Source organism: Pararge aegeria, chromosome 11 (assembly GCF_905163445.1).
Source record: "Pararge aegeria chromosome 11, ilParAegt1.1, whole genome shotgun sequence".
Classification (NCBI taxonomy): domain Eukaryota; kingdom Metazoa; phylum Arthropoda; class Insecta; order Lepidoptera; family Nymphalidae; genus Pararge; species Pararge aegeria.
In genome coordinates, this window is record NC_053190.1 from 13317931 (window position 1) to 13344337 (window position 26407).

The 26407-nt window shown below is 35.0% G+C and overlaps 1 protein-coding gene across 1 annotated transcript in view; it reads right to left on the reverse strand.

Moving 5' to 3' along the window:
- Nucleotides 1–26407, reverse strand: part of LOC120627680 (cadherin-86C) — a 167178-nt gene that overhangs the window by 91665 nt on the left and 49106 nt on the right. The window contains exon 2 of the mRNA XM_039895705.1: nt 24021–24111. The gene's annotated coding sequence lies outside the window, so the exon portion shown is untranslated. The remainder of the gene's footprint in view (nt 1–24020; nt 24112–26407) is intronic.

Below are 26407 nucleotides of genomic sequence, written 5' to 3' on the forward strand. Positions count from 1 at the left end.
TGTATTATTTATTATTAGGTAACCTTAATTTCTTCGTACTGCTGAACTCATTATATGATATCATTATACAATTGGATTTATTAGAAACGATTCCGATTGCGGAATCACAATCGCCCCGACGTTCCACTTATTTGACAAATGAAAGGACGGGTCACAGAGCTCTCGTTGGGAAAATTGAACTACAATTGGTTTTGTAACGACCTGATATTCTTACGTAATTTTATATTGCTTATTGATTCAGCAAATCGCGATATCATTATATCAATCAGTATCATTACTCATGGGAACTGGTGATACTCTGATGGAGATAACACTATTGTTGTGGGTACGTATCTTTTTGAGGTATCTGTGAGTTGATACTAGATTGATACTTTCAAACAGAGCCCTCAAAGTTACAGATATCGAATCCATAATGATAAACTGAATCATAAGTCAAATTTCTTCGATAATATTTTACTCATATAAAGCCAAAGTTAGTACTTTGAACAAGAATATTAATAATCATAATAATATTTATTTACCAAAGTGTGGGTATACAACAAGTAAACATTTAATTTAAAAGTCCCATCACAATCGACTGTAAACAAAAGTGTGCAAATATTTTTAAATTTAATTTTATTCCAAGTTACAAAATAAAAATAAATAAAAAATATACCAATTATTTAACGTCTAAGTATGTCACGTCATTAAGGTATTGTTTTACACTATAATGTATAGTTTAAATTGAAATGTCTTTTAATATCTACACATGTTAACAATTCCAAGCCATATCAATAACTTAAATGTAGCGCAACGGGTGGTCACTAAAGCATTCATAAGCAATTCCTCAATAGTCTATAACAGTGGACTAAAGGCCTCTACCAACTGGAGCGTTTGCCTATAACCACGCTGGAGCTGGGCAGCCAGGTTGGTGATCGGCGTAGATGATAGTAATCACAGAGGACACTGCTGCCCGTTTTCCGTTATGTTGCCTTAGTAGCTTCCTACGAACCCGCGGGAAGAGAATGGGACGTGACAACGGTATTCGGATCTGTCCACACCACACGGCATATAATAAATTAGAGTAAAATAAAAGGTAACCACAATTGCTAAATAGTCCGCAAATGTTAAAAAGAAGAAAAATAGCTGTCTTTAGCCTATAGATACGTCACTAGTTAACGGATTCAACGAGTAATCGACAAAGGCTCCTATAGCAAAGTCACAAATCATTTACATCCGATAAGTTATCAATGGGTTTCTATAATTGTCTAAGCGAAATCGTTAAAAGTAACTGTTAATGGATACCGCAATAATAGGTCGACATTTATAAATTACGGCGAAGTACTTTTATCTGCCTAACCATTATAATTTCGGTCTTATAAAGTACTGCGTCAGTTTTTTGGTTGATCGAAATACAATGGACGTATTTACAACTTACGATTATTATTACTGTATACTACAGTTGCAAAATATACTGCACTTTTACGGTACCCACCCAGTTTGTTAATTTCCCGCAAACATAATTGAATGCTTAAATTGTCTTACAACACACACACGCGACCACTCTCTCACACACACTCACACACATACACACACACACACACGCACCGTTTAGTTACCTAGTTTTGAGGTCCTATTTTTTAAATTCTCATTGATATGTTTTTGTGTAGAGTGTACTCAATGTGTTAATCCTAAATGTGTGGTTTTATTCCCAAATAAAACATGTATTATTATTATTAGGTAATAGGTTATATATCAATCAGTAAAATGTCGATAATTGAATACGATCGCATGGAATAGCAATCCTCAATACGTTTTAAGACTCAAGAGACAGAATAGGTATTAAAACTATAGGTACCCATAGCGGTACCAACTAATTTTAACTGAAGTTTTCCAGTTCAGTCTTACACGATGCCAACCGGAACTCAAAATATATGAATAAAGATTCTTAAATATAATAATTTTAATACCTACCTAACTAATATCGTTGTCGTATCGTTGTCTTGTAGCTGGAAAAACTAAATCAAGCTATTCGATGTACATAACTTACATAATTGGAGGTGGTTGAGAGTATGATTTGTTGATATAAGGTTACTGACAGATTACGTAACTGGTATTCATTATTTTTTGGCATCGCTATGATACTTGATTGGTATAATATTATGAAAGTTGAACCATCAAATACATTTTTAAATTTGTCACGCTATTGTGGAGAATAGGTGTTAGGTTCAATACCCCTTTTAGATAAAAGCAATATAAGGCAGCATCCTCCGTCAACATCAGCCGTCATGCGCTTGTTTTAAAATTTATTTTAAGTCATAGTTATGACTTAAAATAAATTTGTGCCTTAATTAGTTTAGCTTTATATTATTTTAATACTTGAACATAAGTAAGATTGTTTGTATGATTGGCCGCATCTGTTTTCCATAGGATAGTTGTAATAACTCAATGAAATACTTATACTAAATACTATATACTTCTTCTTCTTCTTGCGGTGCCTCTCCGACAAGCGAAGGTTGGCAGTCAGCTTCGTAAATTTTTGTCTATCTTTCGCGAGGCGAAATAATTCTGCTGCACTCGCGATTCCAGTCCACTCTCTGATATTACGAAGCACGGACTTTTTTCTGCGACCAACGCCTCTTCTTCCTGCAACCTTTCCCATCATAATAAGTTGAAGGAGCTCATATCTCTCGTGCCTTAACACGTGCTCCAGATATGCAACTTTTCTGATCTTGATGGTGCGCAAAAGTTCACGCCGTTGGTTGACGCTTCGCAGAACTTCCTCATTGGATACTTTCAGAGTCCAACTAATGGCTAACATACGTCTGAATGTCCACATCTCAAATGCTTCTATGCGTTTCCCGAGGTCTTCTTTAATAGTCCAAGCCTCGCATCCATATAGCAGTATGGGCCAGATGGGACTTTATACTTAATTACCTAAATTTCATTGAGTGCCGTTGATTTGTCATTAAGTAACAAACAACATCCAAACTTCTTCACGAACTATGACATTTATAAATGGTAATAGTATAAAGCCTGTGTGACAGTGTGAATACATTATTCTACATCATTGGTACATGCCAATTATATTTGTTAAAAAACACAAGCACCGGATGTGTATGATTAAAATTGTCAAATCAAATAGCACAGGAAACAAAATATCAAACAAAATAAACACACGTTATAAATCCGACATGTAATTTTATTATTGCAAGATAATTTGAAATTCTATTAAACAAAACCATAAGCTTTATATATCATTTCTGATTGGCCAACAACAACGTGATTTTTGAATTCAGACCTAGTGATCCTCCCAATAAAAACTACAGTAATTTCATTCGTGTGGGTAATGCCAATTATTTATTAATTATACCTAATTAAATCTTTATTTCCAATAAACAATGGAGTTTGTACAGCAGCGTCCTCCGTGCATTAAATTCGTGGGCAGACCCTCTCAGAGAGGCTTTGAGTCTATCAATGGACTGATGACGATTGATTTCGATTATTTGTCTATTTTATTTTAATCCACTACAAGTTAGCCCTTGACTGCAATATCACCTGGTGGGAAGTGATGATGCAGTTTAGATTGTAGCGGACTCACCTCTTAGAGAGTACGATAGTAGAGCACTAATGGATTTTTATGTGGACGAAAATTCAGAAATTTTAAATTCCCATATTGACCCTGCCGGGAATGGAACCCGGGACCTCTTACTAAAATTCACAGTGCTCACCGTTGCGCAGGGAGGTTGTGAAAATAATAGTTATAAGCAGATTTTTAATTCGTATACCCTTCGTCCTCCGTACTATACCCGGGCACATAGCTCGGACTGATCGATGTTGGGGTCCTAAGGTGCTGGTATGGCGACACCGCGTGGGTAAACCCAGCGTAGGTTGGCCACAACGAGGTGGACAGACGCCATCAAAAACTTCGCTGGGAACAAGCGGCCCGGAATCGTGGATTTTGGAACTTCCTACAAAAGATCTATGGCCAGCAGTGGACGTCAATCGGTTGAATTGATTCTATGATACATTTTGCACATATTTTCAGGCAAATTGATCAGAGAGTTTACACAAATAATAAAGGAAGCAAATAGCGCTTCCAAAACGGGCTGATATATGGCGTGGTCTGTGGCCAATAGACCTTTATCAAAGCAAATAACATTCAGGAAAGGGACAAACATGCATAAAAGGCTTTCTCCGTAAGGGTTTCTTAATTGCCGTTTTAGATGCGGAACTACAAACCGAGATGTGTACGAAATGACTACAAATGTAAGCATAGATGAGATTCCGCAAATGCCTCATAACTAATTACATCAATCGACATATAAGTTAAGGTCAAATCACTGCATTCAACTCGCGTTCATGGAGGCGTGTAAATTTGCGTAATACCTTCGATTAATAATAATGTCAAACTTGGTGATTGACTGACAATTTTACACGACCTTGCATTTGGTTTGGGAGCATAAACTACTCACTACTCCCTTAATATGGGTGTCAAATGAAACGGCTTGACTAGTAGAATAATGTACACAATGAAAGACGACTAACGGAACTAAATGCCGGTGGTTTTTGATTTTTTAATTTAATCTTTACTTATCATTTACCTATGTGTTGCAGCACTCAGGAATATAAATGACAACGCGCGGCCTCTTCGAGTCCTTGCAAATCATGTAAATAAAAAGGAAATTTGCTTAATGTAACCTCATAGTATAACACCATATATTTCATCAGGTAAGAACTCTACGTTTAAAAAGTTTCTTTATATAATTCGTTTCTCAATAAAATATGTTAAAGTAGACGAATGGATATTTCAAAAATACTTTATTACATTTTACGCTTATAATAATTCTTTATAAACGTAAAATATAATGAAATAGATTTAGAAAGCGCTTTCCGTACAAATAATAGAAATTACGCAAAGGGTATTGTAGTTCGCCGACAGCTCGAATATTGCTATGTTCCATTAGAACAAGACACCTGAATTCGCTGTAATTTATCGCCCGCCCAGCGCTTACATTACTTTTCAATTATTCAAACTATTATTACTAGTCGTACTTTACTTCCTGACACTATTTTGGCCCATATCAATGTGTATTATATGAGCTAACAGTGGACTGTAAGATACTGTTTCATCTATCGACTTTAAAATGTACTATTCTGAAGAGACTGCATGAATGCTATCATCTCTGTTCTATGATGTTTAGATTTTTTGTATTAAGAGAAAAGTAATTGATTGACATCCTAAGAACAATGTTATTAAAAAATGGCTTTCCTAGACAATGGCAATTGACCAAACTATTTTCTTATAGATTTTTGATAACGGCTTTATTTGATTCGTTTAAAAGATAACCAGTCGTAACCAAAATAGTTACCTACCAGATTCGATAGTCTTTGACCTAATTACATTATTATGGTAATGTTTGGAAATTGATATGGATTAATTCGTAATTAAGATAAGTAATTAATGGAGCTCGAATGACACTGATTGCCTTCACTGTGCTACAGATGCCAGATATAATGCAGTAATTAGTAACCCAGTTGTCCTTGACTTATGTCAAAAAATGCTATTAAGCTGGACACTTTAGAACAAACGGCATGGAAATATACTTGGTAATAGGTAAAAGATTCACCTATTTCTTTACCTATACTCCTAGTTTACAACAATTTCATTCAAACTATATTTATTTAGCGGGAGCGGTGATAGACCAGTCCACCAATCAATATTGTTTAAACTCTATCATCATCATAGCAACCCATTTCCGGCCCACTACAGGGCGCGGGTTTTCCCCCACAATGAGAAGGGGTTAAGGCAGTAGTCCACCTAGGTGGACTATGGCCTTAACCCCTTCTCATTGTGCGCTGGCTCAATGCAGATTGGTGTACTCCACACACATTTGAGAACATTATGGAGGACTCTCAGGTATGCAGGTTCCCTCATGATATTTTCCTTCACCGTTGAAGCAAGTGATATTTTAATTACTCAAAACTTAGAAAGTTGCGTGCTGGAATTCGAACTCGGCCCCCCAAAAGTGAGTCGAGCTACTACCTACTGGTCCATCAACGCTTCTCTATATACTATTACCAAATTCGAGTATATTTGGAAAACAACAACGACATTAATGGCGTTATGCAATAAACTATTTAGTTCAAGTTTACTTCAAAGCTCATTGACATTCACCGGAAGCTGTTTAAACTAAAACGCACTCTTATTTAAATTCTCTAACACCTCATTTGTAATAAATTATAGACTTCGATCTATTTTGATAGCTTAAGTTCAATACATTATTTTGATTATGCAATACTGAACTTGTGACGTTTTCAAGCATCACTTTGAATATAAAATTTTATGGCCTTATATAATTCATCGTTTAAGGACAATCATCATCTTTCTCAGCTTTACTACTGCTTTTTCTCTTAAAAGAGAGAGGAATCCATGGCTTGATCACGCTGCAAATCAGGAATATTTTTATTTTATAACTAGCCGATTCCATTTATGAAATACCGCGAACGAAGAGCGCTTGTAATCGAGGTTATTCACAAATTTCATGGGAATTGTTTTTTTTTACCTGGGACAAAAAGTAGCCCACGTTACTCTTCGTACTTTCAACTAACTCTGTGAAAAAATAAAGTTCATCAGAGGTTTATTTAGAGCGCTAAGGAAGGGTCAACAAACAAACACATTTTCGCAGTTATTATATTATTTGGGATTATAATATTAGCAAGGAGTGCTCGTGCCGGCTTGGCACTTTCTAGTATTTAACCCCTCCATCGGCAGGAACGTTTTATTAGAACGTAAATATTATTTATGAATTAGGGATAAAAATACGCGCATAATATACGTGGGTAAAACAAGGCAAAACTAAAGGTAATAAAGTAAAGGTAAGTAGATAAATAAAGGTAACAAGGCTGCTAGCTGAAAAACTGTGCCTTATTGGACACGTTCTTGAGAACTAACAAGACACTTCTATGCTATCTTTTGTATTGAATTGCTATGAATAGTTATGAAAGTATGAGGTTGGAATTTACCTTGTACAGCCTTGCAAAGAATGCATAATCTCTGCGGTATCCGGTTGGAATGCTAATAGTGATTGATACGATATTTTTTCGTTACCACAGACTACTGAAATGTATACGTCGCTTGGGTTTCTTTAAAAATAAAAGCTCTTTATGCGGTATCCACGATCATTATTAACATTATCCTCAGCCTTTTTATGTCCCACTGTTGGGCATAGGCTATCCTGTTAGGGCGAATGAAGGGCATACAAAGTATACAAGAGGTATGTCCCTCTTGTATGCATTGTTAAGCCGTGGTGGTTTTTCGTTTGGATATCCAATGGGGTATCAATTTAGAGGTAGGAGTCATTATCTCCGTCCTGCCTAAGTGCGCTCAAAGCTTTTCCATGATTTAATTTTAGCTTTAGTTCTTTAAATTATTGTTTTCCTATTCGCTCATACTACATTCTGCAGCTACATTCTATATAGTATAATGCAGCTACAAATAGTTCGCGTACCCAATTATTTTTTACGTTTTCAATGCTACATTCTACGATGCAGTACGTTACGTTATAAAAGCTCTCCGGTCTTATACAAAGGTTAATAAAATAATTGTTAATTTTTGAAATTTTAAGTCCATCTTATACATCCACGTTTATTTGTAGAGTATAATTTTTATAGTAACCATTGGCACTTATACCGTTCTCATTGCAAAATATGTTATTATTCTTATAAAGAACAGCTATAAAGCATTTCTACCAACGTGTTTAGTGCTTTAGTTTTTTTGTTCGGTTTTATAGTTAGGACGCGGCTCGCTTAGGTCTGAACCAGGTTTATCTTGTCCCAGTATCGCATTTATATCAACTCGTTTGAGCACGTCCGTCAACTACGTGGTTCGAAGCTTTATATAGGTATATGCGGGTGCCTTTCTTAACCGTTATAGTGATTTAATGTCTTGATTAGCGTCGCAAGTGAAGCATCCTGACAAAAAAAAAACAACTGTAAAGAGGAAAATTTACATCGTTACTGATCGCACCAAACTTGTAGTTCGATCGGAATATGATGCATTCATTTAACCATCTTATGACAAAACATAAGTAATGATTTATATAGTTTATATTTCCTTAAATATTCATTGAAAAAGGTACTTTAAGGTGGATACAATTCATATATATTCTAAAGTAATGTGAAACATGGTAAAGTTCGACCGTAAAATACCAACGTCATCTTCCCACGATCTTACTCTTCCGAAGATCTGTATGGTGTGGAGTATAAGTATTGAAGAAATTATAAATTACAACATACAGTCTCCTGATTTTCGCGGAGTATAGCAAATTAAGCTTCATTTTCATAAAATATGGAATTCTGCAAAGTAGCACCTGTTTCTATCTAATAAATAGTTGGTAAAATAGGTATTCGAGATGCGCTTTGTATGTTCGATAACAATTACCTATTCTTTAGGTGCCTATTGATTCGTTGCTCTAGTATCTCTAGTGAAACCTTTTAGAGTATTGATTTTTTTTCTGTTAAAAGAGTATTATCGGCCGGCGCGGTTTCTTAAGCAACGAGACGAGAACGCTAAACCAGTAACCAGTAGCGTTCATATAAATCATTAAAATGAATTTGTTATCCTCAAAGCCCCTCTAAGCTTCATCAGTCTGGTGGGTGAACGTAATAAATCCCTTTTACCTATGAGAGAGGAGATCTGTGCCCAACTGTAGGACACTATAGCCTAATGTTGTTGATGGCAAACTTACATAAGCCTTAAAAACTAATATAAAATCAAGAAGTTAATCTTAACTTTTTTATAAAAGAAATCCCATTTATGACAATTCGTTTCGTGGATTAATTTCGCTACCCAAACAAACAATTTCCTATGAACGTTGCTATTATAATATTATGTGTATTGTATAGACAGACTATAGCCCAAACACAATGGAAACATTTTATAAAATTTTACACGCTAAAAATACCGGACTTCATTTATTTATGCCCTATTTGTTCTGGTTTGCGAAGTATCGAAATATACAGCGTGTTGCGAAAACGGCAAATTGGACAGCTTCGTGACAGCGTAGCAGCGCGGGCGAGTTCTTGCGAAACTAAAGTTTTTATTATAACTTCTCGGATTCTCGAAACAGCCTGTGTGGTCCACAGATGATGTATGCTGATCGCTAGTAACGAGTGCTCGACGAATTTGTTAGCTTTCGGTTCTCAGATTTCATTTTCGATGAAACCAATAACAATTTGTTTTATTCGAACAACACCCGTTTGTATTAAACAATAACTGTTTTTATGGGTGGCTTGTTGATATTTATGTTAGTCGGTATGAATATAATATCATCGAATAAACTATATTCTTGTTTTAAAATTGATTTAAACTAATTGCTATTCCTATAATTTGTGCAGTTTTGCGAACTATCAAAATATGCAGCGTGTTGCTAAAACGGTAAAATGAACGGTGTCCTTACAATGTAGCAGCGCAGAGAAGCTCTTGCGAAACTGAAGTTTTTATTATACCTCTATAACCTCTAGGATTCTGAAAACAGCCTGTGTGGTCTACAGATGATTTACGCTGATTGCTGGAAACGAGTCTTCAACAATTTTTTTATTTTTTGGTTCTCAGATTTCATTTTCGATACAATTATAACGATTTGTTTTATTGATACGAAACTTGATATTGGTCTTTTGTTTACATGTATGTAAGTTGGTAGGAATATGATAGTGATAATCTAATATATTAAATATTTTGGATTTAAGCTTATGGCTTTTCTTTATTATTTTCCATATTTCTAACTGAGACTTTTGGCTCAAAACATTGTTAAAACCATTTTGTGATTATATAAATATTATGTTTGTTACATTTATTGCGCAGCGGTACCTACAATTAATGTTGCTATAAACATTTTTATTGAAATACAAAAAATAAAAAAATATAATTTAATTATAATAATTCTGGGGGACTTATTATTTTTATTAATTGAAGTAGTAAGAGACATTGAATTTTGTTAATATGTATTACGTTCCACAATAAGCAATTTAAACATCACTTGCTTTAGATATAGAAGCGGAGATAGCCTAATGAGTAAGGCTTCGGCGTTCCTTTCGTCAAGACGAAGTTCGAGTCCCGGCATGCACCTTTTCGGATTTATGTGCGTTTTTAATTAAAGCAATTTATATATCAGTTGCTTTAAGCGGTGAAGGAAAACAGTGAGTTCTCAACAGCGTGTGAAGTCTACCAATCCGCACTTGGCTAGCGTGGTAGACTACGGCTTCCTCTCGTAGAACCGTGCTCTGTAGCGGTAGGGTAGTTGGCTTATCATGATGATATTGATGATGACGTTCCACAAGAACATATTTTGTAATGTTTGAACATATTTTGTATATATATCAAGCTTAAGATAGTCTCTAAAACACAACAATATCTAGGCAGGTACCCATACGTGCGATAGTACAATATCTATTTTATAAGTCCATTATATATTCAATAGACTCTATTGTATTCGAAGATTCACTCAGTATAATTATCTCGAACAACAGAACTAGATGCGATTACTGACCGGCCATTAACGAGCATGATTTCACCCGACGACTTCATAAGCTGTTGATTAACCCGTGATTTAGCAATTATGTCGGATCATCGAAACAACGCGCAACGGCTCAACGGTTGAACGTACAGTCAACGCGCAGCCGTTAAACTCTCGTTAGGTTGACACATCCGACGGAAAGAGGATATTCCAGTCAATAATCTAGACACTCATATCATACTAATTGTATGTGGTATGCGAATCGAATCGTACTTAAATGTATGCGGCATAAACAGAGAATGTTATCTCAACATTATTTTTAATTTTTAATGAATTTGCTTTCTTTTATTGTAAGCTTAACCTTAACTAGTAATATCATAAAAGCTAAAATTTGTTTGTCCTTCCTTCGAGCTCTAACTTAGCAACTAATCAACTTGCCTTTGCAAAGAGTTAGGTGTAAGTACGTAGAGTAACAAATGTTTCTTTTTATTACAGGAAAACGACCTAATCTCACGGTATTTGTAAAAAAAAAAAAACACTCTCGAAAAACGGAACGACTAAAGTATAAAATACGGAAAGTCAAGAATACTTGACACAGTGCAACCAATGACTTAGGAGTGGTCCCTAAAATTATATCAAAATGTCATACATCGAAATGAGCAAGCAATTCTTATAATGTATTTGGTGTGCGATTTAGACAAAGTTTTGTATTCAGATAAGGTTTTGCTTCTTATGCATTATATTTTTATAACGGCGTTGGATTAGCGTTGAAAGTATCAACGCTAATACAGCGATGAATAACAAAATTATAGTAGTAAATAACAAAAAAATAATAATAGCAGTAACGACGATAATAATCGGCTTATAAAAAGTTTGAGGTTCGCGGAAACTTAGTTACCATTATATGTTATAAAAAATCCTATGTTTGGATGGTGATCTCAAAGGCGAACACGTTGTTTCACAGAATAACATCCCAGTTGAGAGAATCTATGTTTGAGAATCGTGATATATAAATCAGTTTTATATCTTTATCGAAGTACGCGTTATGTTAACCTTTTGTTGACTTGGGGTCAACGCACACTATTGCAGTTTTAAGCAGACGTGGCAATGTATTGCGGTGTTAAACAAAAACAACAAAATATCTTACTCTGGGCCTGGAGTGGACTTTAGTCATAATGTTACGGCATACCTGACTAAAGAGAAAAGTTATACCTATTAGCTCTGATTATGTTGTACACAAACTTGAATTCTTTAACCTTAATTATTTTTTAAGCATTGTTGTTCTCCCTGGAAAACAATAGCTCTATTTTTAGATATTTTAATATGGTTTGTTGTGGTTTTTTTAAATTAATTTCGAATGAATGAAAATAATGTATTATAGCATATAAAATAATACAATTTGAATTCTTATTACCGTTTTAAAGAACCACTAAGTAAACAGAACATTTTTTTAAAGTTTTGATAATTAGCGCAAGTTAAAAAACTAAGAAACTCTCAACGTTGACTTCAAATAAACCGTAGTGTGGTTAAAGTGTTCATGCTGTATTTTTACAGTTATCAATGTTATGTGTGCGGTGGTCATCTATAATAGCCCTTGCCGTTACATAGAAATTGACTTAAGACTCTTAAGACTTATTACAGGGAAATGGTGTTTTCCATTAAATAAATCAGTTCTCACCAAATGATAACTTTACTACGCTTAAAATATTAAGCAGATTTTTAAGACTTTTATTTATTAACATATCTCATATTTATTTCATTAGTTTTCGCGAGTGGCGAGTTTTTTGTTTCATTCCCGGGTACCTTGGGTTGTACTATTTTCGTTGGTTAGGTTGTTAAGTCGGCAAGGTCTCCTGGTAAAATCTTCTGCAGCAATCTTAGGAGTTAAACGTAAGCAGTTTTAACTAACAAACAGTCAGATAAAACGGTGCTGGGATTATGCTATCGTTCAAATACTTATATGAGGTTTGTCAGAATCATCATCATCACACACACAATACCGGCCCACTACGGGGCACGGGCATGCTCTCACATTGAGTAAGGGTTAAGGCCGTAGTCCAACACGCCGTCCCAATGCGGATTGGTCGACTCCACACACCTTTGAGAACGTTACGGAGAACTCGCAGGCATGCAGGTTTTCTCACGACGTTTTTCTTCACCGTTGATAGAACAAGTGATATTTTGATTGCTTAAAACGCACATAACTTATACATAATTAGAGGTGGATGGAATTCGAATTCGGCCAACCGAAAGTGAAGTCGAAGTCCTACCCACTAGGCTATCGCCGCTTCATAACCTTAATAAAGGCCACTTACTTGAAAAACAGAGAACAGATACTTAAATTATTGTATTTATTTGTATAGATAATATAAATGAAATGTTTTTATCGTTTCGGCATGCCGTCGAGATGACTCGCGTACGCCGCCTCGCATAAGCTTAATCGTATAATCGTGATAAAATCTGTCTGGCATTTCTTCATGATTCCGTTATAAGCGAACATTTTTAAAACGAACAAAAAATCACGCTGTTCGTGTATCTACCAACTACGTTAGGTACGGATGAATGCGTAAACTGACTCGATAAAGTTGGCTGCACAATGCATACTTGAAATTAACCTATTTTTAACTGACAGTCTGGAAAGCAGGTTCTGGATTCAGTGTTTTTGAACTTTTTTTTTGTAATATGCACACCAATAATTTCGCAGTTTGGTGGCCAAATTGCGTGGATTGTCCTATTTGGTACTAGTTCTTCTTTCTTTCTCAAATCCTAACAGTTGATGTTCAGTTCATTTAAGTTATTGTAGATAAAGTGCTACCAATATTAATATACTCATGTGAATGTGCTATTAATGTAGCATTATAGAGTTCCGTTTGTGCGGAAGTTGTTATAGCCTATTAGTACTTCGGTTTCCCTTCCTGGGGATAGAGTTTGATTCTCGGCAAGCACCTCTTACTTTTCAGAGTTATGGGCGTTTTCAGAGACTTTTTATCTTAGGAAAACAAACTGAAAAGAACGCAGGCAACAGAGTGTTATCATAATCGTTAAAGCATTCCAACCTCGCAAAAAAGCAATGTGAAGGGTTCAAGCTATAGACACCTCTCTACTATGATGTCTCTACTATCTGTGCCCAGCAGTGGGACGTTAGAAGACCGAGAATGAGGATAGAGTTCAGTAACCCTAGGTCTAGCGATGCAAATATGATGCTATTTAACATTTATTATTCAGAACGCATTAATGTGCTATCCGCTTCAAAGAACGTCCGTTGCCGTTTCAATATGCTTTGTCAATGACAGCCACACGTAACTGACCGATGCATTCGAACAAGTTTCATAGGATAGGTACTCGATGTATTCGCTAACATTTACCATCAGTTGCTATATTATTACTTTAAGTGATACTAGATGTTGCCAGCGACTTCGTCTGATTTTGTTTTTTGATTTGGCATTAAATTTAGTTGTAGTTCTAAAAAAGTTAAAGTATTCAGTATCGCTAAGCCTTAAATGAGGGGTTTGCTGCTGTCCGCTGAGGTTGGAGATAGAGGACAGAACTTGTCCTCTATCTCCAACCACAGTTTGGGCAAAATTAAACACATATTATAACCTCTAAAGTACAAAAATAATTATTTAAATCGGTTATAATTTGTCGGAGTTATGGTGTAAAATCGATAAACACTTTCATCCCCTCTCTTAAAGGAACCGAGCTAACGATACCTACATATCGACGGAAGTGAAATAAGTTATGTTCTTTGTCCGTCAATAACGCAGCAACACACCAACGGATTGATGAGAATTTTTACATAGAGATAGTTTATGGCCCGGAGAGTGACGTAGGCTACTTTATATCCTGGAAAAATGCACAGTTCCTGTGTCCTTCAATCACGCAGCAACAGAGAAACGAATTGACGTGATTTTTTGCATTGAGATGGTTAATGAGCTACATGGGCTACTTTTTATCCCGGAAAAATGCAAGCAAGCGAGCAAGCAAGCAATTTGAGTTTGTCATTCATGATCGGTGTCTTATTCCTCCAAGTAACGTTTTTAACATGCGAGCGGAGCCGCGGGTAAAAGCTAGCTATTTAGAAAACAGACTATCTTTTTGTTCCTAGCAAGAGTACAAAAAATAAGGCAATATTTGTACTTTTAATAAAAGTTAGGTATCTATAAATAAATATGTAATAAATATATAATAAATATAAATATATATATGCAATTAAGAACTACTTTTTAATTTATATATTTTTTTTCATTTTTTCTGTTTATTTTTTATTTCTTTTCTTTGTATTTTATGTTTTCTCGTAAAATTATAATATGTTATGCAATGTAATCCACGTATTGTAAGCAAGAATTAAACGGCTTTTTTATTTTTATTTTATTTTATTTTATTGTATCTTTAAATAAATGCTAGGTATGTACTACATAATTACACCTACCGGAAATACCAAAATTAACGCGGACGAAATAAGTAAGAAACAGCAGCCAGTGAAAGATAATTCGACTGCCCACTGGTACAGTGGGCAGCTTTCAGAGTCCAAGGCCGTGGGTTCGATTCCCACAACTGGAAAATGTTTGTGTGATGAACATGAATGTTTTTCAGTGTCTGGGTGTTTATCTTTATATTATAAGTATTTATGTATATTATTCATAAAAATATTCATCAGTCATCTTAGTACCTATAACACAAGCTACGCTTACTTTGGGGCTAGATGGCGAAGTGTGCGATGTGTTTTTTTTTTATATACGACGACACAACGTATATAAAAAAAAAACTGAGTTTGTTGAGAATATTTTAGTCAGTTAGTTAGTTACCTTTTGATCACAGTAACATACAATTAACAATTAACAATGAGCGAGAAAAACAACAATTACCAAACATGGATTCTGGAAAAAATCGAACTGCACATAAAGATATAGCTGGGTTGTACAAATAGAAAAATAAGTGCCCATCGACTCGGATAGAATTCCGAGTAGGTACAGTAATCGCCGGAGTAATTTAGCCATCAATGTATCTTTCTCAGGAATCTTTTTCAGCTGTGATAATCGATCTAATACTTTTTTTGGCTTCGTAACTTAATTCGAATATTCTAGACCATATCAGCAAAGAGTTTAATTAAACGCCTCGGCAAAGTTTTACCGTCAAATTTTTTTTTCGTATCGGTACGTTGCTGCATAGAGTTAGTTATTGGATGTCCGTTATCTAAATATTCGGCCGGATTCGTTCCGGCACGATTTTGCGTAGAAACCAATCACTCCCTGGATAATGCAATATTTTTTTTGTAAAATCAAAGTCTAGTGTAGAAACGTCGATATCATTTATTTTCTTGAAAAGCTAAATACTTTTGAAAATCTGAAAGTTTAAACTGACCTGACCTGACCGAAATAATTATAATTTTTTCCGAAACATGCAGATTACTCAAATACCAATATGATTTGAAGTAACATGAAAGAAGAAAATTTTCATTGGTAAAATTGGTCTGACCTGCAGCTGTCCTTATCGCACTCGACGGGGCCAGACAGACCTATCGCGACGGCAACAGTTTTTTTAATTACCTTTTCATTAAATTTGTCGCAGCTATAAAGTCTTAATGGTATGGATTTAATTTTCCTAACTGCCATACCATTTAATTTACCAGCATGCCAACCTGGTGTGATTGCAGTCAAGGGCTAACTTGTAGTGTCATAAAAAATAAATTAAGTTCAGTCATTTATATACTATTAGTAGGGATAGTTCCTATATCTCTTAACTTTTTAATATGAGTACATTTTAGTTTAGGAAATATGGTGAGAGTATTAAAGAGGTAGAAAGTATGAAGGTCAATTCTTCTATCACTAAAAGCCTAACCAATAATTTTTTGTGGGACAAGTGTTAAATTGTGAAGATGTTAATGTAATAGTGTTACTATGCTAATAAAAGAACATAAATTTAATCATTCGGAAATCACGATAATCGTTTAGCTAGATGTATCGGTAAAAGTGACGAAATCTTTATTACAATAGAAAAAAGTCATAAAGCGCATAATACTGACTAAGTTTCTAATAAATATACTTTCTGTTGCTTTATAACATCTATCAAATCTTACGTAATACTTCCGCAATATTATTTTGCAGTAGTACACCGTTATAACTGGCTATTATTTTATTTTATAATAAAAAGCCGATAAATTTGTTACAATTATTATTAAAATTGACGTTTGTAACCTATCAACCGTCTATGGAGAACAAAACGTTGATTAAAGTTAACAATAGCAGCTTTCACTAATACCACTGGAACAGAGTGCGTAGGTACTACAAAGTACAATGTGTTTTGTTTTCCCATTGTAAAAACTTTGGAAACTTATGGTTATATAGAAAATCAATCATATTTCCAGAAAAAAATGTGCACTCAAATATACAACATCTCTAAAAGAATGATTGAAGGAAATATCTTTTTTATTGATCTACATTATTTTTCATAATAAGCACTATTCAAAGAAGAACACCTACTTCTACGCTTGTGGGGCTTTTAAATGCCCCATGAACTGGCGGTTAGGGCTCCAGAGTGAGGAACCTCCTCACAATACGCGCCGTTTCAAGGACTCCTGCCTTCTGTATCCGACCCAATTCAACAACATTACGAAAGCTTCTTAAGATCTTGGTTGTTATTATCTTGATTATTACGTAATGTATTATTCGATTTTGAAATATACAGCTAATTTTATGCGTAAACAACGCATTGTCGTGCTATTTCTTTCACACAATGTAATATTTTTCAAATGAGAAAGATAGATAGAATAGCTTTATTGCAACAAAACACAAAGAAATAATACAAAAAATAACATCGACCGCCTTTTCCAAATTTATTCTTTAGAAGCGCAGATTGTAAAAGGCAATTAACAATTTTAAAAACTGCATATTATTCTGGAACGAATGATTTTAAAACCACTTCCTATACAGCCCCAAAAATTCTGAATGTTCTAGTTTAATGAAATTCGATCAAACTGTGGTACCTATTTGTTAAACGAAGCGCTTTGTAAACAAGCATAACTTATATGTTAAGTAGATAAGTTTGATACTACAAAAAAACAGATACACGTTTAAAGCGAATTCATAAAACAAAAAATAAGGGTCAATAGAATCTATGGCCTTTACGGTGGCCTTGTGCTTTTAATTATAAAGCCATGAGCGACTTATGCGATAAGATAAAAAAGTGTCTGTCTTCCATTAAAGCCGTATAGAATTCTAAGCACGTTTGGAGTGCTTGCGTAAAAACTTATGAAGCATGTATTTGTTTAAGGTTTTACTAACTTGGTGGCGTTATAAGTTACTCGTACCTACTTAAATGCTATGATTGATTTTGAAGTATCGTATGACTCTATTTCTTTACTTATAGGCATCATTATCATCCCATTCTATTAACATCCCACTGCTGGGCAAAGGCCTTACATAGGATGATGATGAAGATGGTTTTAGAGCATGGACCCACTACGCTACTCCAACGCACTAATCTTCAGACCAGTGGGCTTTAGCGACTGTTATCACAAGTAAGTGATAATAACCAGGACACCAATTCACACATACAATGATACATTCATGAAATCCAAGTTTCCTAACTCCGGCCTGGTACTGAAAATTATTTAAGTGATAAACACAGAATACCTAAAAAAATTGGCCAGACCCAGGATTCGAACCTCGGATTTCGAGTTCCGTACTTGAACATACATATCACTAGATCACTGAAGCAGTTACTATTATTTTATTTCTTTATAGATAAACAACATCAATATTAGACAACCAATCAAATAAAAGAAATAAGCACGATAAGTCTCGATTCAGCAATGACTGTTAGCTAAACAAAACAATCAACTCACCTACCTTTTAATTTTATTAATCTTTTGCTGGAATTCCCTATGTATCTTTTGCTGAAAAAAAACAACGTCGTAACGTCGAGTTCTTTTTGCTATTGAAGCCCTTAAAATTTACTCCATAAATCAACTATCACACTGTAGTTATAAATTATTTTTTGCATCATCATTTTGCTCTTTCTTTTAATCCTCGCGATACAAGATTTATTAGTAGATTTAAAGGACGTTAATTGCAGGTCGTTTCAGAGTTCCGTTAACAGTAAAAACTTAGCCTTAGGACTGATTATATATTTTTTAAGTGAGTATAGTTTACATAATATGCAGAGCGCTTTAGCAAAACGATCCTTATTACAGTAGCATTATATTTTATTTTATTTTTTATTGGAAACAGGCTTCAAATGCAAGTTCGGTTTTTTTTAAATAGGTAATAGTGGACTGCTTGCGCAGAAGACCTGCGCGATGGAAAGCGGATAACCCTTTCTCTACCCGAAGTTTTGTTCTGTTTCTAGCAGGGTAGTAAAACTAAAGCTTCGCAGCTTTAACAAGAAATAAACTAAGACGGGCGTTCCTTTGTTATGACCATCTCACATTGTCATTTAAAACTATTCTTAAATTAACCAATTATGTCACCCCATTACCAGCCCACTACAGGGAACGGTTCTCCTCCCACAATTAGATGGGAATTAGGCCGTAGTCCACAACGCTGGCTCAGTGCGGCATGGTAGACTCCACACACCTCTTTGAGAAAATTATGGAAAACTCTCAGGCATGCAGGTTTCCTCCCGATGTTTTCCTTCACCGTTAAAGCAAGACGTTGAAGAATATATTTATTTTACTACATTATTTCAAACTTATCCCCACTGGAGAGTTTATTTATTGGTAATTTTTAAAGTAGTTAATTGCTTAAAGTTATTAGTATTTTTCGAATGCCTGACTAATAAGAGCTTTTGTGTAGAAGGAAATTTATTGTCGGAGTTGCAAATGCCAGGTAGTGGAGACGATTTATCGGTAGTAAAGATTGAAATACGACTCAGACATAATGAGAGGGGAAGTAAAGACCAAATTATAATATTAATGGTTTTGAAGTGGTTTGAACGTGAAAAAGGTTAAAGAGTAAAAAGATTATGAACAACAGCATATGGAAGCAGAATTTTTGTTAATTTTCATATATATGTTATAATGAGAGTTCTTAGTATTAGGAGAGATTAGGATTCTTGATCTGATGTGAAAATCGAACCTAGGTTCCCGTAATTCCTAGTTTATGGTAAACTAGGAATTACCTAACTAACCAACCAACGTGACGTTGTTGTGACTACATACTTAGGTAATCATCATTCTCAGCCTAGTAATATGCTGCCTATTGAGCACAGACCTCCTCTATATGCGAAAGAAGGGTTAGAGTATAGACCTACAATGTTGCTCCAATTCAAGATGGCGGGCTTTTGTGATGATTCTTACGTGCCATGAATATAAACCGGAGCCGATGGAAGACACTAGGCCAGGCTGCTGCTTTCCAAAATTTCTTGGCGGAAAAGTCTTCCCTAACCTAAACAAATATCTACGGGTTTATTTTGACTTTTTTATTGCTCGACCAATAACGCCGTAATACTTGAAAATAAATAAAAATTAAAGTTCATTTATTTTAAGGTGGCCTATTCTATAAGCACTGTTGAAACTTAATATCAAATATTTGTAGTGACTACAAATCTAGGAAGGATTCTAACGAGCAGAATCCGGCAAGATACTCAGCAGTTGCTTATATTTTAATATAACTACCTGCAAGTAAGACCGATATAAATGATCTAGAAACCGCTAGGTACCATTTAATTCACTTTACGCTCAAGTAAATTGCTCTTGACAGATAAAAATCTTAAGAAAGAAAGGACTGCGGCTACCTAATGTCTCGACTTTCTTTAAAGCCACTCCATTATATTCCATTATGCTCATTTTGACTTACATTGTCACTCATAAAGGATTTACAACACTCTAAAAGTACATTTTCTTTGTCGAACGAGATTAGTCGTTTGTCAGTAATTATCGCTTAGTATACTCGTATGTCTGAATGGTTATTGTAGCCTTATTACATCTCATAAAATGTATACATTAAAGAGCTTATTGTGGACTAGACTAGAGTAGAGTAATGATTTAATACAAAAAATATTGTATAGAAACAGGCGCTACTTTGCGGAAATCCATGATATATAATGAAAATTTAGCTTAATTTGCTATAGTCCGCGAAAAGCAGGAGAATCTGTATGGTGTAATTTAGAATTTCTTCAATCCTTCTACTCCACACCAAACAGATCTTCGACAAAGAATATCTGTCTGTCTGTCTGTCATCTCCTTAATTTTCGTAATACCAAAAATATTATATTTTGCAAACAATTAAGTAAAATTATAGTTCACAAGTTAGATGTAGGTTTAAAGATATTAGATTTAATTTATTTATTCTTAATTCTATATAGTTTAGTCATTTTAGCTTTTTATGAAAACATAAAAAAGTAGTTCTTCTTCTTCTAGTAGTTGTACATTTTACAAATTTATTTTTTGGCCCGAATGAAATTTTACTCTTTGCCTGCACAGGATATTCTTTTATCTTGTTTGTGTAGTTGTAAGCTACTTTAATACTATTTATTTGCATCTGGTGTTTACCTTTTAGTAGCTGATCCTTTTGTCTTCATACTGTATAAGCTAGTTTGTTTTTTTTAAAGTAAAGCTGTTGGTGAACCAAATTAATAATAAAAAAAAGACATTTATTTTCCATGTAAGATACAAGTAACTTACATGGAAGCAAGAAATAAACAGTTATAATGTTAAAGTGTCGATCGCCACTGTATAAATAAAAAAAGTAGCTATTAATTTCTTAAATTGAAGGTAGTTAAAAAATTACATGATAGCATTTTGTGTAGCATTTCTGAATAAGAAAACAATTAGGGATATGCGTTAAAACGTATAACTGCCATACTTAACAGGTTAGCCCGCTAACTTCTTGGGCCGCATCATTACTAACCACCAGGTGAGATTGCAGTCAAGGGCTAACTTATATAAAAATAAAAAAGACGTCAGTAGAATTGAACTACAACGTTACCTTAACTTTGTAGTCAGTTTTTTTGGTGTTATTAGAATTAAGTGAAAACATTTGTAATAATATTTTCTTGGAATGTATTAATATCGTTAAATCTTAGATCACGCTTTGATAATGTTTTCATTCTCTTCCTACATGTAGTTGTAACGACGCGACGCGTCGAGAACATTAACTTAGGCACGCAAAATGTCACCAGCGCACGTGTTACAGGTACGTTTGAGCACAGCTGTTAAGACAGACGATGGTTAAATTCTGATCAATAATTGATTTACTATCTAACTAGCTATTTTTCTCGTTCTTCTTCGTGTTTATAACAGTTTGTTACAAATTCCGTGGGAACCGTCTATCTCCCTGGGATTAAAATTAGCCCGTGTTTCTCGACGTCCTTTTACCTAACTCTATGCCAAAAATCAAGTGGATTGTTTGCTAAGTCAGAGCGTTAAAGAAGGACAAACAGACCAACAAGGAAATTTATTTATCCGGATTTACCCGATATATTTATTATGAAAATTAAGCTTAATTTGCTATAGTCCGTGAAAAGCAGGAGAATCTGTAAGGTGTAATTTATAATTTCTTCAATCCTTATACTCCACACCAAACAGATCTTCAGCAATATACCCTCTACGCACGTTTCGCTCCGAATCCGGAGCATCCTCAGGAGATGTTGACTTTACAATCAATAATTGTTAAGTTTAACGATTATTCATTGTAAAGTCAAACAATTTTCAATTGTTAAGTTTAACTCTCTAGCGGGGAATATGTTTGAAATATTGTAGTATAATAAATACATTCTTCAACGTCTTGCCTCAACGACGTAGGAAAACATACTGGGAAACTGAGAGTTCCCCACAATGTTCTCAAGGGTGTGTTGAGTCCACCAATCCGCACTGGGCTGGCGTGGTGGACTGCGGCCTAAACCCTTCTCATTGTGGGAGGAGACCCGTGCCCTTTAGTGGGCTTTTAATGGGTTTATATGATCAAAACAAACACATAATTCCTGAGTAAATGTTTCCTTTGCACCTTAAAACTTCTGTTTATTTTTCCCGGCCAAGAAGTATCCTAGCTGTTTCGAGGCTGCAAGCTTTTCACTATACCATATTTTCTCAGTAGCGGTTTTGTTGTAATGCTTTTTAACTGTTTTGTAATAAATTTTAACTTTAACAATAATTCGGTTATTAATTAGTATTTCTTATACATAAATTAACTATTGTTTCCAAGTTAAACCATATGACTTTAAAGCTATCTATCGATGGCGGTCGACTGTCGAGTGTTAAAGTGTTAGGTAAACAACTGATTTTGAAAACGCACCCTAAAAGCATTTTACGTCAACAAAGTAATTTGTATGTTATTTATCGCCTACTCTGTCTAGATGTATTTCGTCGGGACACTTAAATCGCGAAATTATACGCGGGGCGGGGAGGCGTGGGTGTGATATGACAATGTGCAAATGCTTATGTTTAGCACGTGTAGTGACATTTTGAAAGCGAGAAATTAAATTTGAATACTCGACTTTGCCACAATAAGAGAACAATGCTAGTAATATATAAATTCTAAATTATACGACACGTTGGGAACCCAGGTAACCACGCAAATTCCAAATCATAAAAGTGATAGGACCAAAACGTATAAACCCTTCAATTAACTTCAAAGGATGTCTGCGATCATAGTTGTACTCTTTTTTAGAAAAGTTAAATAATAAATTGAAAGGTACATATACACACATCGTTTAGCATATTAATTAAATAAAAAAAAAAATATACTGTGCAGCTGTGAACATATATATACTTAGAATAGATTAATGTTTGCAAGAATTAAGACTTAGTTACAATTGTAAGTCGTTCTAGTTGCTTAATAAAATAAATAAATATATTAGCATTTGGCTAGACTGAAAGACTAAGGTAGCATTACCTGCATCAATGCCCTGATACAGAAGTACTAACATCCGTCAATCGACAAACAGCACCGTGGATTTGGTAAATCCTACGTTTCATCTTGGATCATCAGAAACTGGTAAGATTTAAGCAAGAATGTGTCGATACGAGTTAGAATTCCGCTGATTATATAATCATCAACACCTTAGGACCCCACCGTCCATCGATTCTCCGAGCTATGTACCACTTAGAAAACAACATTTTATATTTTTTCGATTTTTACTTTATTGAAAGTAAATACTAAAAGAAACCGATCCACCAATTCGCACTGGGCCAGCCTGGTGGACCACGGCCTTAACCTTTTCACAATGTGAGAGGAAATCCGTGCCCTGTAGTAGGCATGGTAATGGCCGGCCGATTGGCGCAGTTTGCAGCGATCCTGCTTTCTGAGTCCAAGGCCGTGGGTTCGATTCCCAAACTGGAAAATGTTCGTGTGATGAGCATGAATGTTTTTCAGTGTCTGGGTGTTTATATGTATATTCTAAATATTTATTTATATTATTTATAAAAATATGCAACAGTCATCAACAACATAGTACCCATAACACAAGCTACGCTTACTTTGGGGCTAGATGGCGATGTGTGCATTGTCGTAATATATTTATTTATTTATTTATTTATGGGTGATCATCGTGACTAAAAGAAACAAAAAAATGGTGTTTATAACTTACCTGTTGGCTGCAGCTTGTCGGGCCCGATAAAGCTCTTTATCCAATGCTTACACCTCATCCTTTGAAAAGCACTAGCTCTATTTTATCCAACCTGTGAATAAAAGAAAACGTGTATCAATATCAACGCACATATCTCACGAGAGAAATTCAATTAAGTTCAATTAGAAGGCAAAATTTCCCGTTTTTGTTAGTCCGTCTTCAATTAGCACGTAGCTCGAGAATTGGAACAGCGTTCCTCATTAGGAGAGCAGAATGTGGCAAGAGGTAGATCTAAGATAACGCATTACGCATGCGCGGCCCATTGTCTTTGGCTCCGATACCTAGATAATACAGCGAAAGCTCACAATCAGTAATATGCAAAGCTTTCAGTTATTGCGTCGCCAATGAATCACATATTTCCCATAACAATAACAGCCTCTTCTTGAAAGGCTTAGCTACATTTTTGAAGAGTTTTTCTTCGTAGTTATTTAACGACTACAAGTTGTTATTTTTTGGCCACTTTCAAGTTTCCGATAGAGCCCAATCCATTCATCAGATAAGAGATATGGAAGATACGTAAAGGCGGAAGCTTAAGCATGAAGCGGTGATAGACTAGTGCGTAAAAGATCGGCTTTCCTTTCATGGAGACCGTGTTCTGCGCCACTGACTTTTTTCGGAATTAAATGCGTTTCTAATTTAGCCAATTTCTCTTGCTTTAAACGGTTAAGAAAAACATCCTGAGGAAAACTGCATGCCTGAGAGTTCTTCATTATATTCTCAACGGAGTGTAAAGGCTACCAATCGCACTTGGCCAGTATGGTAGACTACGGCCTAAGCCTTTCTCATCGTCAGACGAGACCCTTCCCCTGTAGTTGGACCGTATTGGGTTGATGATGTTGATTAAAGGCATACGGTCGGACATTCGAGATTGAGCCCATAACAATTTAGTTCTGAGATAAAATTATGTGCGATGATAGGCTTTGGAGGTAGGAAATGGGCACTGCAACATGCTTATATTACAACATGCAAAAGCAGACATATTTGTCATTAATTTGTCATTGTACATCTTAAGACTTGATATAGACGGCTTGCAAGTCTGAAACTCTAAACCTTATTTCCACATTGAGTTGTGAAATAATAAAATTACAGAATTACTTAATATTAACAAGTTAATTCGATCGCTATCCATTCCGTTTGTTTTCTATCTACTTTGCATTAAGTATAAATCATGAACAAGAGTAAATTACACTTATTATAAAGTAAGGCACATTTACAATTTTGAAAGTAACAACGTTCGGTATCTTAATTCAAATCAAAGCAACAGTTGTCTCAGATCATTTTGAACCACTTTGAATGAAAATTCCAGTCAGCCAGTAGTAATGTAATATCAACACAATCTTTTGTAGCATGTCGTGACTTTGCTTATACTATGTAATTGTGAGTGTTAATGTTAGGTAAAGCGCACGTGCCAAGGGAGTGCGTACTTATTCGCAAGCCAACGCTTGCATATCTTATACCTAACTTAGGTGTAGTGGCATGCATAGAGGGTATGCACAGGGTATGCAGATGATATAAAATGTAGAAAATCTTTAGTACGAGTTATAAAAAACTTAAGGATAGGCATTGTAAGAGTTATAAAAAGCCTACCCTTAAGTATTTATAACTCGTAATGGAGATTTTCTTCAATTTATATTATCTGTATATCCTGTGCATACCCTCTATGCACGCGACTGCTTAGGTGCAGTTTATCCAAAAGTGGTGAAGACTCATATCGACTTTCGATATGGTTCAGCACCACGTCCCCTATGCTTAATTCTGGAGCCATTTGTCTAAAGCACGACCTTAAACTTTTATATAAACAACGCCTTAGAAATTAGAAAATATATCAATAAACTTTTGCTGCTTAATTACACATTATCTTTGTTTCAAACATAGGTACAATGCAGTCAGAAAAACATTTTAATCAGTTAAGGTAGCCTAAATTTCCTCAACCAAAGTTGTTTAAGAATGGCAAAATAGGTGGAGATGGCTTTTGTGTCTATTGTCTGGAAGGCTTCAGCCGTGGCAAATTACTACCCCAGCGATTAAAACGTGCCTCCAATCAATTTTAAATTACGGTAAGATGTCGCGAAGAAATAAATTATGATTGTGAGTTCGCTGTAACTCATTATCAGAAATTGCAGTCAAGGGCTAACTTGTGAAGGAATTAAAAAAATACGAACAAACACAGAGATTGACATAGTAATTACACCCAAATAAACCCTTAAGATATCGTTTCGCTCGGTTTTTCTTTAAGATCTATGAGTATCTTAACTGAGTTTCCAATCAAAACAGTACGATAATGTGCACAGTCCTTTACAGATTTAGATTAAAACAACAGACCTAAGTGGGATTGAGATGTTGATCTC